The sequence below is a fragment of the Falco peregrinus genome, chromosome 6, assembly GCF_023634155.1.
Source record: "Falco peregrinus isolate bFalPer1 chromosome 6, bFalPer1.pri, whole genome shotgun sequence".
Classification (NCBI taxonomy): Eukaryota; Metazoa; Chordata; class Aves; order Falconiformes; family Falconidae; genus Falco; species Falco peregrinus.
The window spans coordinates 25,563,231-25,576,606 of NC_073726.1; the positions used below are offsets into that span (position 1 = coordinate 25,563,231).

Sequence of the window (13,376 nt, forward strand, 5' to 3'; positions counted from 1 at the left end):
CAGCCTACCTGCATCAGCACAGGGTGATGGGCAATCGCTGGTTATTCCCCTTCAGACATGGTAAAAACCTGAGCTGCATGGAGAGTCCAGAAAAAGAACCTTTACCTACTGCTGGACTGACTTTTAGTAGCTCTGTGACATATATGTATCTGTATACGTTCTTCTGTCCTTTATATAGTCGCCCATCCATCAGTGCAGGACCTGTTATTGTCAGTGGAAATACACCTGCTGTATTCAGAGAATATTGATCCAGGTTCTTGGACAGTGTTAGTGCCTGAATTTGACTGTACTGCCAGTGTGGGACCCAACCTGCCAATACGCCTGCACAGTAACTGAAGGGACTCAGTGACCCAAGCCTCCCCCAGGAGGCAAATTTTGTGGCCAAGTCACAAATACAGGCACTTGAGGTTGACTGGCTGAGATGATTTCTGCCCCTGGCTGATCGCTCCCTCCCCACCCTTACGAAGGCTTCCCTACTTTTGGATGAGGAACTGAACTGCACAAGCAGCAGTGCCTGCACTGGCAATCCAGCAGATGAAGGTACATCAGTCCTCTGCTTCAGTGGCTTTATTGAACGTGCCAGGTGCAGAAGTTGCTCCACATTTGACACTTTCATGTCTGTTGCTGGAAGCAAGGGGAGCAATTAGTGGCTGGGAATAAGCACTGCCAGGCCATCCAGGCTTGTAAGTCAATACCCAATTTCTTGGTCTTGTCAATAGAGAGTGGGATGTTCCTCTGTGAATTTTCAGAGTTGGACATGAGTTAGAGGATCTTCTCATGAAGGACCTCAAAGACACCAAATTCAAAGCCATTCCATTGGAAGGGATTCTCCAGGCACAACTTAGCCTTATGTTTGGAAAACAGTCTTTCTCCTTCAGAGATTTAAGCCACACCATTGCACTGTATAGTGCTGCAGGTGCTTCTGCCACTACTTCTAGAAGGAATAATAGTGCTTATCATAAAGATAAATGCCTACAGCATGGCAGCATGCTGACGTTTCATGTTTCTCCTGCAGCCTTTGCTAAAGATGCCATCAATCTGCTTTGACAATTTACTTCAGATGAGAACAGTTTTGCCTGAAATATGCCAGCTTGGCATTATAGTATCCGGACAGCGTTCAGAGTTATGAGCAAGCAGAAAATAGAAAGTAACAAAACCAGCTCACCCCTCTGCCTAATTTTAAGAATTTGCTAAAGATCTATTACGTAATTTAATTCATGCTTGTATTATTGTTTGATGAGAAAAGAAAAATGCAGATATCTAATGTTGTTTTTTCTCTTTTATGAACCACTCAGCCTTTCAGGAAATGTGAACAGTTGCCCAGGGCACTGGGTGTGGAATTTGGTCTTAGGGGAGCCTCAGATTAGCTATAAAAGAAAAAAAAGGGAGAAACCACCCAACTTTTCGAATTCATGTTTATAAGAACCTGTTGAATAATTCTTCCACCCAATAGTCAGTGTCCTTTCTGCAGGAAAAATAATATCATCATCACCATCACTACAATTATCATATCTTCATAGTATTGAAAGGAACCTTTCTCTTCCTATTAAAGCTTTAAACAATATCTGGAAATTTGGAAGAAATTCCTATAACATTTTGAACACCCCATAAGAGGCAAATGCAGTCCTGGCTAAAAAGGTCACTCAAAGAGGTAGCATTAATGCAGACACTGAGAAAGGTAAAATTACTTTCCCAGTAAAGATGTATTTACCTGCTCTGAGATTTTCTGAACAGTAGTTTAAAATACAGTGCCAAAGAATGCATCAATGGATCATTTGAAATGATACTATGCAGATGGAGAATTTCTCCTCAGCCTGTGTCCATGGTATGACCTTGTGCAACCTTGTTTTACAGCCTTAGTAACAAGGAATGAAAAGGCATGCTCGTTCTGGGCTGTCTGCACAGAAATTTGATGAACTTCAGCAGTTTTCATTCAGCAAAGAGCCACAAGAGGGCGTCTTTTTTCTTGGTTTCTTCCACGTCAATATATGATGGGCATAATTATTTCACAAATTCCTTTTTATAATTCTTCGCGGATGAGTCTTCTGCTATTTATTCCACACACACACAAAAAAATATGTTCGCATGATTTGCAAGAAGAAAAAGTGGCTACTAAAATATAACCATTTCCAAAACTATTCCTTTTACATTTAACAGAGACTGCAGACTGGTTCCACAGATGAGAAAAGGGGACATTCGTGCTGATTTCTTTTTCTTAGGAGTCTGAAATATCTCCAGTACATGAAGCAAGCAGGGCTTTTCAGCATGTTTACTTTTTAGCAGGTTGCATGTTTTCAGAGTACCTCAAAGCCTAATTCTGTAGTGCTAATGAATGCTTAAAAACTCAACAGGGACTTTTCTTCCAACAACCTGCTCCACATTTTCTCTTTGCTGATCTTCTGGTGCAGAAGGCAGAGTGCATGTGATGTTCAGTACCTGAGAATAAGGTAAAGTGCAAGAGACACTCCACAGGAATTTATAAAACACAAACTGGGCTCTAATCTCTATCCTACCAATCACAATGATATTGTTATGGAACAGTGCCATCCAGGGATTAAGGCAATGGGAAGTTTTGTTAATGATAATGTAATGAATGTGGAAAACCAGGTATAAAATCCCTTTTTGAAAATCTTTAACAGAAGAAGTCAATGGCAACTGTGAAACAGCCTGTCTTCAAAGTCCTCCATTTATTTTGGGGGGAATGTAGACGAGTACAGTCTACATATCTGTGTGTGCAGAGTTTATAAATACAATGTTAGTGGTGGTACCGTAGTAAGAAACTGTTTTAAAAACCCAGTTAAAAAGTGTAAAGCTGCCTTCTGGTGATCTTAAAAAAACCCCGCCCATACTTAAATCCTGTCCTGTACGACCAGACCACCCATCCGACTTCTGTGTGAGTGGTTGGTGAGGATGAACATGGTGGAAACTCCTATATTTCTCTGGGCTTCTTTGGTTCTGCTGTTATTTCACGGCAGCAACAGTCGGGGTCTGTTCTGCAACTGAGTTGCCAGCTGAAGACTTTCAATCTGAACTCTTCACTAGGGAAACACAGCATTTGAAAGAACCCCAGTGTGTCTTGTCTGGAAGTGCCTGATATTATCTGTGCCATGCGTTCAATGGCTCTCAGCCTGTGGGCAGAAAGGCTCTTCCTTGGGCAGCCACAGAAGGAAATATGTTGGAGAGAAGGGTTTGGTGTGGGAGTGGGTTGGTCCAGGAAAGAAATTCTCTCTTAGGAAGTGGTCTGCAGCATGCGAAAGCTGGAGAACCACCGAGGTAGCACATTCCACAGGCAAAACAAATAAATGCAAAGGCAGATATATCCCTGGTAGCTACAATTTTGCACGTGGGCTACCCTTGAATGCGCACCAAGCCCTGGCTCTCAGTCACTGCCCAGCTGTTTTGACCTTATCAGTAAGCGTGGGGAGCTGGCTTGGTGTTTGGTGGTTTGTTTTTTTTTTTGAGGGGTGTGTGTGTGTTGGTTTTTTTTCACTCCCAGTCTACCAGCCAGTGACTTGCAGTTCCACTCCAGTGGGAATGTGTCGCTGGAAAAATGTGAGTGGACCTGAGGCTGCTTTAGATCTTATGATCTGGGCCGGCGCCTGCGTGGGGTGATGGCAATATTAGGTGGGGATGCCCCGGTGCGAGCTCCTGGGCGTGTGGCGCGGCGGCGCGGGGAAGGGCTGCGCTCCAGTGGGAAACCCACAAGCCCGGGGGTCCTTCGGTGCCTGGTGGCAGCACGGAGGGCACCTGGCTGCCACCGCCTGTCTGTGCGTGCCCTGCGCTGCTTTTCGGGCAGCTGGTGCTCGGCGGGGCCGTGAGCGCCCCGGGGGCGCGCAGGGGGGGGTGTGCCGGAGCTGGCTGCCGCACACGCACACGCACCGCGAAGCAGCCCATTTGCTGGAGGGGGTGTGCATCTGCGTGCGAGGGAGTGGAAAGGGGTGGCGGGGATGGAGGAAGGGAAACCAGGGGAAAGTCTGACACTCCGCACAGAAGGACCGAGACCCTCCGCCGCTGGGGAGGAGCCGGCTTCGCTCGCAACGCCTCCAAGAACCCAGCCCCCGGCCCCGCAGTGACCCCAGCCCGCACCCCGCCGCCGCTCCGGCCCCCGGCAGGTACCAGCCAGCTCCCGCCGGGCGCTGGAGCGCTTTTTTTCCGCGGAGAAGGGATGGAAGGAGCGGGGGGTTGGGGGATGTGGATGGAAAAGTGCATGCGGTCCCCTCTGCTTATCCCGGAGCCTCCGCTCCCCCCTGTCCCGCCGGCCGCCGGGGCTACCGCGGGGCGGGTGGCACCTGGCAGAGGTCCCCGGGCCACCTGCCTCGCTGGCACCGGGGAGGTGGCAAACCGCGGTGCCGGGGGAAGAGCCCTGGGCTGTACCCCGGGAGCGCGGCGGAGGGGGGGGGGGTCGGGGGGTCGGAGCGGGGGCGGGGGGCAATTTTGGGAAGAGGAGGGTTAAAGGCTGCGGAGGTGGGAGCGGAGGGGAGGGGGGTTCGTTCTCTCAACCCCGGCTTCTGCTTGGAGAGGGTGGCTCAGGGCGATGGCAAGGGCGGCGTGGGCACCACCAGCCCTGCTCATCAGCGGGACTGCACCCGGAGCGGTAGGCAAATCCCTTCCCTGCCACAGCCCCCCAGCACGACCCCGGGCACGGCTCTGCTGAGCGTGCCCGTCACCGGGAGCTGCGGAGCAGCCGGCTGGCCTGGGGTGCTCGCTGCAATGGGCTTACTCGACCGGTCGCACTGACAGCCTCTGCTTTGCCTTGTGCTGTGACACAGAGGGTGTGCGAAGCTCCTCGCCTGGCAGGGAACAGGCAAACTGAAAGTTGCTTCTGGAAGGGAAGCATTCCTGAGTGCGTTAGGTAACCGGTGACTGCGCTGACGGGGCTCCGCAGCCACCTATGATCCCTCAGGACAAGCTTCGCTTTGATATTGAGTGGGAAACCTTGTCCAAGAACAATAGAGATCAATGGGGCAGCCTGGCCGTAAGTGGGGGCACTTTGCTGGGAAAGCAGCAGCCAAACGTGACAGAGGCCAGGAAGATGCAGCAAGAACTTCTGCAAGAATTCTAGCGTGTCACTTCTTTTTCACTACTTAGCTGCAAACCTAAGGAACAAGTCTCTCTTCAATGCTATATAGCACAATTTTTAGTACTGTTTATCCAACCCTCATTAGTATAGTTGATGTGGTTTTCACTTTTGCCTTTTAATCAGTTCGTTTAGCTTATTAAGGGCCTGATCCTGAAAAGCACTGCTTATCATCTCCTGCAAGGTATGTAAGGGCTGAGGTCTTTATGAAATCTGTAAAAGCTGGGTGTCTAGATAGCTTTCTAAAGAGGAATTGGGGTATTTTAATCCATAATTGTAAACCTACTGTCAAACAGAGGTGCCCAAATTCTACAGGTGTCACACCCCTTTTTCTTAGTTTCCAAGGCAAGTCTTGCTCTGGGATGCTTCATAAATAGAAGCATTTTAGCCTTGATCAGGCTGAGCAGCCTGGCTTCACTTTTGTTTGAACTTTATTTTGGCTTGGACATCCAGACTAGCCTGAGATCCAGGAACTAAATTTGCTTTCCCTCTTCTTACCACTGGATCAATCCAACAGGGTTTCTCAGGGTACTGGCAACAGAGCAGACTCCCCGTTAGGTGCAGTGCTGAAGCACAGTGAGATGTGCTCCAAACCAGGCAGAAGCATTTTGAGCCAAAGTCTCCCACAGCCAGTATGTGGGCTCTGCCCATGGAGTACTTTAACCAGAAATGGAAATAGCAGCTTCACCCGTAACCTCTGCCGAGCCTCAGAACACAGGAATGGCTGCAGTTACAAGAGCTGGTATAAGATGCTTTCAGGACAATAATACCAGGAAGAGACAATTGCCTTCCAGTAGTGCTGAGTAAGGTGACTAAAGCTCAGAAAGATCTAATTTCCATTTGTATTTCTGCCCTTAGCTTTGGCTTGGTGGGTAGCTGCTGTCAGACACCCCCCCTGAGGAGTGAGACCTCTTTTGGACCCCACTCCCAAGTACCAGCCTCCACCTGCTTCTCTCCAGCTGCAGGTTATGCCATCAGCCAGCCTTCCAAAACACTGTAATAGCTCTGATCTCACTCTACTTTTTTTTGTTGTTGTTACTGTTTGTTTTGCTTTTCTTTGGGTTTTTTTGTTATTCTGAGAGGTAATGTTTTCACTGTAGATACCACTGTGTTCGTTATGCAAATTATACTGCACCCTTGAAATTCTACTGGGATTTTGCAATGGAATTAAATGAAACAAGGCCGTAGGAAGAAAAAAAACAACTTTTAATTAAGCTAGATTATTAAATGGAAATAGGTGTTGTTCATTGGGAAAGAGCCTTTTAAAGTGTTTGAGTATACTGCATCACTATTGCTCAGAGATTAAATAATGATAATTAAGTAAATCAAGGTATTAACACCACGATATTAAAAAGTGAAGCCAAAGAATGAAATACTCCCAACAAAACCTGTCCCTACTTTGGTCCTAGCAGAAGTGATATACTCAGCAACTCTTTCCATGTATATCATGGAACAAGTGTATGTGCAAATGTCCCACACAATCAGGATCTTTACAGTGTTAATTTGCAGAAGGTCCTAATCATTCAGAGCCATTCTGTGAGCATGCTGTCAGCTTAGGGTGGTCAAAATAATGAGGCATTCCTGGAGTCTTTTTGAATCCCTGTTCTGCTTTTTCTCTCACTCCTTTTGCAGTTAAAAATGTAGAAGCTGTAATCTCAGGTGTCTCTTCGCTATGCACCACTGCAATGTAGACGTACCAGTTACCTGTGGCTCCGGGGAGGCTGATTCATCAGCTGGGAATCAGCTGAATTCCCAGCACATGCCCGCATTTCTTTGGCTAAAACCCCTGGTGCTGGAATTGGCCACTGAGCCACCTCTACACTCTTTGAGGTTTCCTAGATGAGGGAATCCTTCAGTGCTGGTTAAGCAGGCTTTCCCACCACGCTTTCCTGGCAAGGCAGCCTGCGGGATAGCCGGAGCTATATTTGGCCCATTGTCTTTTTAACCCATGGCAAATGCCAAAGGTGCATGCTAAGTGTCGCTGAATCAAATAGGCGCAGTGAACGTGTGATGTGTTTGTTTTCCTTGCTTGCTGGATTTTCTCCAACTGCAAACAAGCGACAGAGGATCTCGTAGTAAAGCCATGCCCATGAGATCTGAAGCATAGTGGCTATGTTTAAATGATGTGTGAAGCAAATTGTGGCTCCATGGGTGTGCTATTTTTATCTTTTTTATAATGCTGCACCTCTGTTGTACTTCTTAACACAATCTCCCCCCCCCCCCTCCCCCCCCCCCCGCCCCAATGTTTCTGTCTGGGTTTTATGTATTTTATAAACTTAGCAGTGGCAATGAGTCAGTGCTTAAATTACCCCTGTATAAATCTTTAGTCCTTTTATCTTCTCCTTCCTACCCTTGTGTATTCAGAAAGGCCCCACTCTGGTATTGTTATTTTTCACATCCTAGAGACATGCTGCATGAACAACCACATGTTATTTGACAGTGGGTGATAAAAAAAAAGGGAGGGAGGGGATTAAAAAAAAGAGCAGCCCTTTTATTCCACTCTCCCCAGCTTAGATGGATCCAGCGTCACATGGAGGGGATCCAGGATGAGTCAGGGAGCAGTGCTGTGGTCCAAAATTCCAGTTTGCATTACAGCTGGGAGGCAGTATTCAGCATCATGTGGATTTATTTTCTTTTAACAGGAACTGCAAAATAATTTATGGAAGCCCTATAGACTAATGGGCAGAACAGATAACAGTAAGCCAAGAAGAACCTGGATTCCCATCTGGGTTGAATCATTGACTCAATTTGACTATCAGAGTGATGGGTGTGGTATTTAAGCCTAGAATATTATACCGGCCTTAACTAAATCATCGCACTTCCCCACAACATAACTGGAAAATGTGATTAAGGTTCAGAGCTCTGCTGGTACCTAACAGTTTACCTAATAACTTCACTGGCTGGACTAAGCACAGTATGTTAGAGACATCTATTTGCAACCTTAATTTGCAGGATGAATCCTAACGGGTTCAAGATATATATGGCTAAAGAAAAATTAATGCTCTAGAACTTATATGCACATGGAGACCTGTAACTAGTGAGGACCTTCTGCACTGCATGAATTTCACACTGTATGTAGTACTCAGCTTTCAGTAACATGCATCCTTTCTATACGTCTTTGCATATTTTTCTTTCTGGGTTATGATAAACAGAAAGAAGAGTCGTGTCAGCTTTTGCTGTTAATGTGGTCAGTATAAAAGTAAAATAAATAGCCATAATTAAACTTTTGCCAATCTACTTGGTCAGTGAATCAGGAGACTTGCAGGAAGCTGATGCCATGCAGAAGAGGAGAGGCTAAAATTTCTGTAACATCTGAGCATACTCCAGCAACATGCTGGGTTGTTGTTACTTTCCTGTTTATTTTTTTCCAAGGGGATGGGGAGGAGAGAAGTTACCGGTTTTCCTGGAATGTCGCCTTCTAAAAATCCTGAAGATGCTGCAGCCCTGAGTATGAGCTCATCTTGTGTCAGCATAGCTCAGGACTAAATGCACTGGAAAGAGAAAACCTAGGATTAACTGAAAATTATACAAACTTAAGGCTGTCGTGAAATGAAAGAGTTGCGCCTGTTCTCAGGCTGCCTGTACTTAGTGACTTCAAGGGACTTAAGCCCATGTTTAAAGGTAGACTGCTGTGTGAAATGCTCTCGTGAAAGAAGTACTTGCCTAAAGTCTAAATGTAGAGTGAGATTAAGTCTGTTAAAAGTTAAGTGCAGTCCTGAGGGCTGATGTGGCCAAATATTCCAGTTCAATCTTGGCTAGAATTTTAACATTTTGAACAGCTAGGTCTAATGGTATGTGCCTACCTAGCTTGTTATATTCCCCTGGAATTTATCAATGACACACTCCATATAATTGTGGTTATTTTTTGTCCGCCTAAAATCCTTTTTTGGTTTTGCAAGGGAGAGCCTGCAAAGAGGGAGTATGTAAAAAATTCTTTCTCAACCAAAAGAAAAAAGTTGATCTCCCCACCCCCCCCCCCCACTTCCACAATGAAGAATTGAAACAATGTCTGTTGCTCTCATGCTTAATGTCACAATCTCTGCTAAAAAATAGTAAGAAAAAATATGATGTATTTTTCATATGGAACTTATTCCCTGTAATTTTATAATGCACATATGTGAGGTTTTATGAAGACTTATACTAAAAGGCTTTAGAACAGTGTAATAAAGGAAAACTGTTCAGAACAACCTTAGTATCAAAAGAGCTAAACAGCTACACTTTGAGAGAGGGAAATAAAATGAAGGGCGATGACAAGGAGTGATAGACTGTTGCAAGTCTCTTTTCTCCAAGAAACTTTTCTCCAAGAATCACAAAAAGAACCAGCCTTGACTGTAAGGTTCTCTGTGCTACTTTTCTGACTTTCTTCACAATCTGTACCTTTGCAAGATGTAACATTCCTATATCCATTCTCTGACCTCTGAAAGATATGTTCTATTGGCATGTAAAGTACCTATCATTTACATAATTTCACAATTTATTCTCTTTTTTAAGCAAGTGCCTGAAAACCTTTATTAAGGACATAAATAAATCTTCAGAGCTACTACAGTATGTCCTACTAACAGGGTGATCAATATTACATCTCCAAAGGTCCGCTGCTGCTTAATAGAAATCAGAGGAGACACAGGTGCAAATCTATTTGTGACTGTCTTCCATATTTCTTAAAATCTTTGTTTCTAGTAGGAAGAATGCATAAGATATGGATAGTCATGATTTATTGCTTCTGTTTCTATAGTTACAGGCAGTGGACCTTTTCTCATTCAGATAAGTTCTTATTAATTTACCAACTATACTGCAGTAGCATCGGGAGGTCCCAGTCAGAAATGAAGGTCCTCTTGTGTTGACATTTGTGATGTATCTGATCAAACAAAAAGCTAAAATCCACTTTCAACCATAGCGTCAGGCAAGAGTCAGCAAGCACAGATGACTGAGAGATGTGGCTTCCTCAGGAAGACAAGTAACAAACCCAGCTTTATTTCTTAGAATAAACAGAGGTCTCAGCCTGTTTTTTCTGTTGTTGAATGACATAAGCATCAGGGCAAAGTTGAATTTGTAGTGGCATTATGGGATCCCCTATTGTGAAAGATAAATAGCAAATTTGGCCTAATGCCTCAATAAATTAATTACATTGAATTAACCTGACTTTTGGTTCCTGTGACCTCCTTAGTTTAACAGATTACTTTCTGAAAAATGCATCTTCAAAGAATCCACTTTATTCTGGGGAGGTATTTTATAAGGAAGTTAGAGGATTTTCTAGAGGCACAAAGTCTCCACATGAACAAATCTGGAATTCTTGGATCCGTTCAGCCATGTAATACTTTGAGTCAGAGACTAAGCCTTTGTGTTTCAACTGGAGCAGAACTCCCATCTCCAAAAGAGAGAAAAAAAATCTGCTAGAAATAGTATGCAGAAACACAAACTTACCAAGAAAGAGAAGACATAATTCAGGTCTTATTCATTTAGGGAGCAGGCATACCTAGTTTTGCCCGATCTTCGTGTGTCTCAGCACATTAATATTGAGACAGATGGTGTCATCCAGTTTGCTATTTAAGAGCAAAATATTGTAAGTCATTAATTTGTAGAAACAGGTCATTTGAAATGACCAGAAATCCAAGCATAAAGAGTGAGTTAATAAAAGCAGATATCTTTATTACCACTATCCTTTTCTTAAAGCCAAAATGTAACACACACACCTTTTTTTTTTTTTTTTTGTAAGGAGTTTTTTTGTCTACAGATCTTTAAATCTGCTTGTCTTTGCTTCAGAGTTCTAAGTTAATAAAGCACACTTCCTGACTGAGATTTTCCAAAAGTAGTCCTGGGTGAGGGGTTTTATACTGATCATTTTAACAACAGCAAAACCATCCACAGATGGGTGGGTTTTACTTTAGGACAAGCCGCTGTACATGCCCCGTTAACGTGATGGACTCGGGCTGAGAGGCAAACTTGTGCTTCAGCTTGTAGGTGACACTGCTGCACTGAGCAAGTGGACAGCCCCCGTGGCAATGACGGTAGCACACACCAGTTGATCCAAAAAATATCACAGTATAACAAGGTGTGTGGTTGGTTTGGGTAAATTAGATACACGTAACTGAAATTAGTGAAGTGATTTGTAACAGCTAAGGATAGTCCTACATCTTCAGAAGAAATGAGTGTCTCTAGAAAAAGGAAAGCAGAGATTTAAGCTAGCAGTATGCACTGAAAGCATTTGGGGAGAAGAGTTGTAGAGAGAAGTTAGAGGCTGAAGTACTGAGCAAGTGCTATCACTTCTTCTGGGCTGACAGGGTGGTTGTGGTGGGATGGCCAAAAGCCCCAGGTCATGAGGAAAGGCTGTGTAAACCAGCTGACAGAAAGTTAGAAGGAGTACTCTACAGCTGAGGCTCTGAGCTGCAGATTTAAGCACCTAAATTAATTTGGGACCCTCAAGCCATGAGCCCTCCCAGCAGACAGGCATCTCTGCAGGGTCAGTCTTTTCCTTGTGTCAAAATTTAAAATAAAACAAAAATTAAAATAAATTAGAAAAAAAAATATCTCTAGCCTATATTTCAGGGGTTCAGGTGCCTGCTTTTGCTGGTGACATGGAAGGGCAGCTTTTCCAGCGCGTGCCTGGGCGGTGGAGTGGCTGGTGCTCAGGAGCATGGCTTCCTCAGCCAGCATCGTCCCACTCTGCTGCCAGGGCTCTGCTGCCCCAGGCCCCACAGAAAGGGGCTGTGACTTGGTGTGGTCAGGGCATCACCCTCAGGGACAAGATTGCTCTGGCTGGGGGTTTTGGTATTGGTGTTAATATTTCTTATTTGATATGGAACTATGCTATTGAACTGATCGTCAGGAGTCCAGTCCTACCTGTTCCTGAAGGAGTGCGCCAACCTTGGGGCTCCTGGATGAAAGGTTTTGGGAGAGTTGGATCTGCTGATTTGGGTCTGTGGGAGAAATGGGCATGCTTGGAGCTCACTCTGGCTGTGGGCAGAGGTGGGCAGAGCAGTGCCTGGTTTGGAACCCCACAGGCACTCAGCAGTTTGGGATAGTTGTGACTTTGCTGTGTGTGCACCCAATGGCCCAGGTGCCGCGGGGGGTGTGTGGTTAGGTGGGTTTGGCTACATGCAAAGCCAGGTAGCAGCAGAAGACAGGTTTTACACTGGTCTCTAATGCTGAACCTGGTTGGTTGAGGAGGCAGTTAGGGTCATAAGTCTGTTAATCTTTTTGGCTAAAACAATTTTAGTAGACAGGGATGCTTTATGTAACTACTGCCTGAATCATTGTGGCCTGTTGATCTGATGTCTTCTACAATGTATAATGCTGTCAGGACTGAGGTTTCCTCAGACCTGATGAAATCCAAGGTGTTTGTTTTAAGACTCAATTTATTATTTTGTACACTGAACTCAGAGTTTTAAATGCTTTAAGGAGAAGCTGGCCGGATGCAATTTTTGGAATGTCAGTCCCATCCAATTGAGGAAAATGTGAGACAACTGATGCCTTTAAGAGAGTTACTAACATTGCTCAGGCTTAAGGGACTTTTAGGTCCCCTTTCTAGAAGAAAAGGGACATTTACCTCTGCTGCTCTGTGCTGTCTGTCTATTTAAGATGAGTGTCCTGGGTAATACTGTTTGCGGTGTACAGATTTGTTCTGGAGTTACGACTCGGTGTTTATAGTCCTCTAGTGACATCTACAAAAAGCAGACATATATTATCTCATAAAGTTGCCTCAGCTTGAAAAAAGTAACAAATGAATCTATTGAAAATAAATATCTTTCACAAAATAACACCCTGACAACCCGTGCACCTTTCAGTGAAATTAAGGGGGTTTCACGTGGGAAGATTTTCACCTTTAGATAAAATCATTATCGATAGACTAGCTTAGGCTGAAGATTGAGTAAAATAAAATATATGAGAGGGGAATTGGTAGACTGATATTTGTACAGTATCCCTCTGAAAACTCATATATCTTGGGTGGTTTTTTTTGTCACTGTTCTGTTTTATTTTTCTAAAGAGATTTACACTTTTAAATGCAGATAAATTATTATGCTGTCTGCACGAGCCTGAAGGTCCTGCGTCCTTTGCTTTCTGTTACTTTGGTACAGCTCATTGCTTTCCTAAATGGCAACACAGGCACTATTATGAGATTCACAGCACAGACTTTGATTTCTTCGACTGTGCTTAAAATCAAATCCTGGCTACTTGGTGACAGATGAATTATTGTGCTTTATCTTTTATAGTGATGGAATAGTTGGGTTTTTTTCTTCTCAGTTTTTTGCTGTTGTACATTGATGCATAAGGATGAATAAAATAGACTAGACTAGACTAGACT

The 13,376-nt window shown here is 44.5% G+C and overlaps 1 protein-coding gene across 3 annotated transcripts in view; it reads left to right on the forward strand.

Moving 5' to 3' along the window:
* Positions 1–3,473: 3,473 nt before the first annotated feature.
* The window catches only part of SEMA3D (semaphorin 3D), a 144,180-nt gene continuing 134,277 nt past the window's right edge, over positions 3,474–13,376 (forward strand). Inside the window, exons 1-2 of one of the 3 annotated variants that reach the window (XM_055807609.1) lie at positions 3,534–3,552; positions 3,991–4,112. The gene's annotated coding sequence lies outside the window, so the exon portion shown is untranslated. Of the gene's footprint in view, positions 3,553–3,990; positions 4,113–4,576; positions 4,595–13,376 lie in introns of those variants that run through there. The other 2 variants (XM_005240156.4, XM_027790549.2) reach the window with 2 other exon arrangements.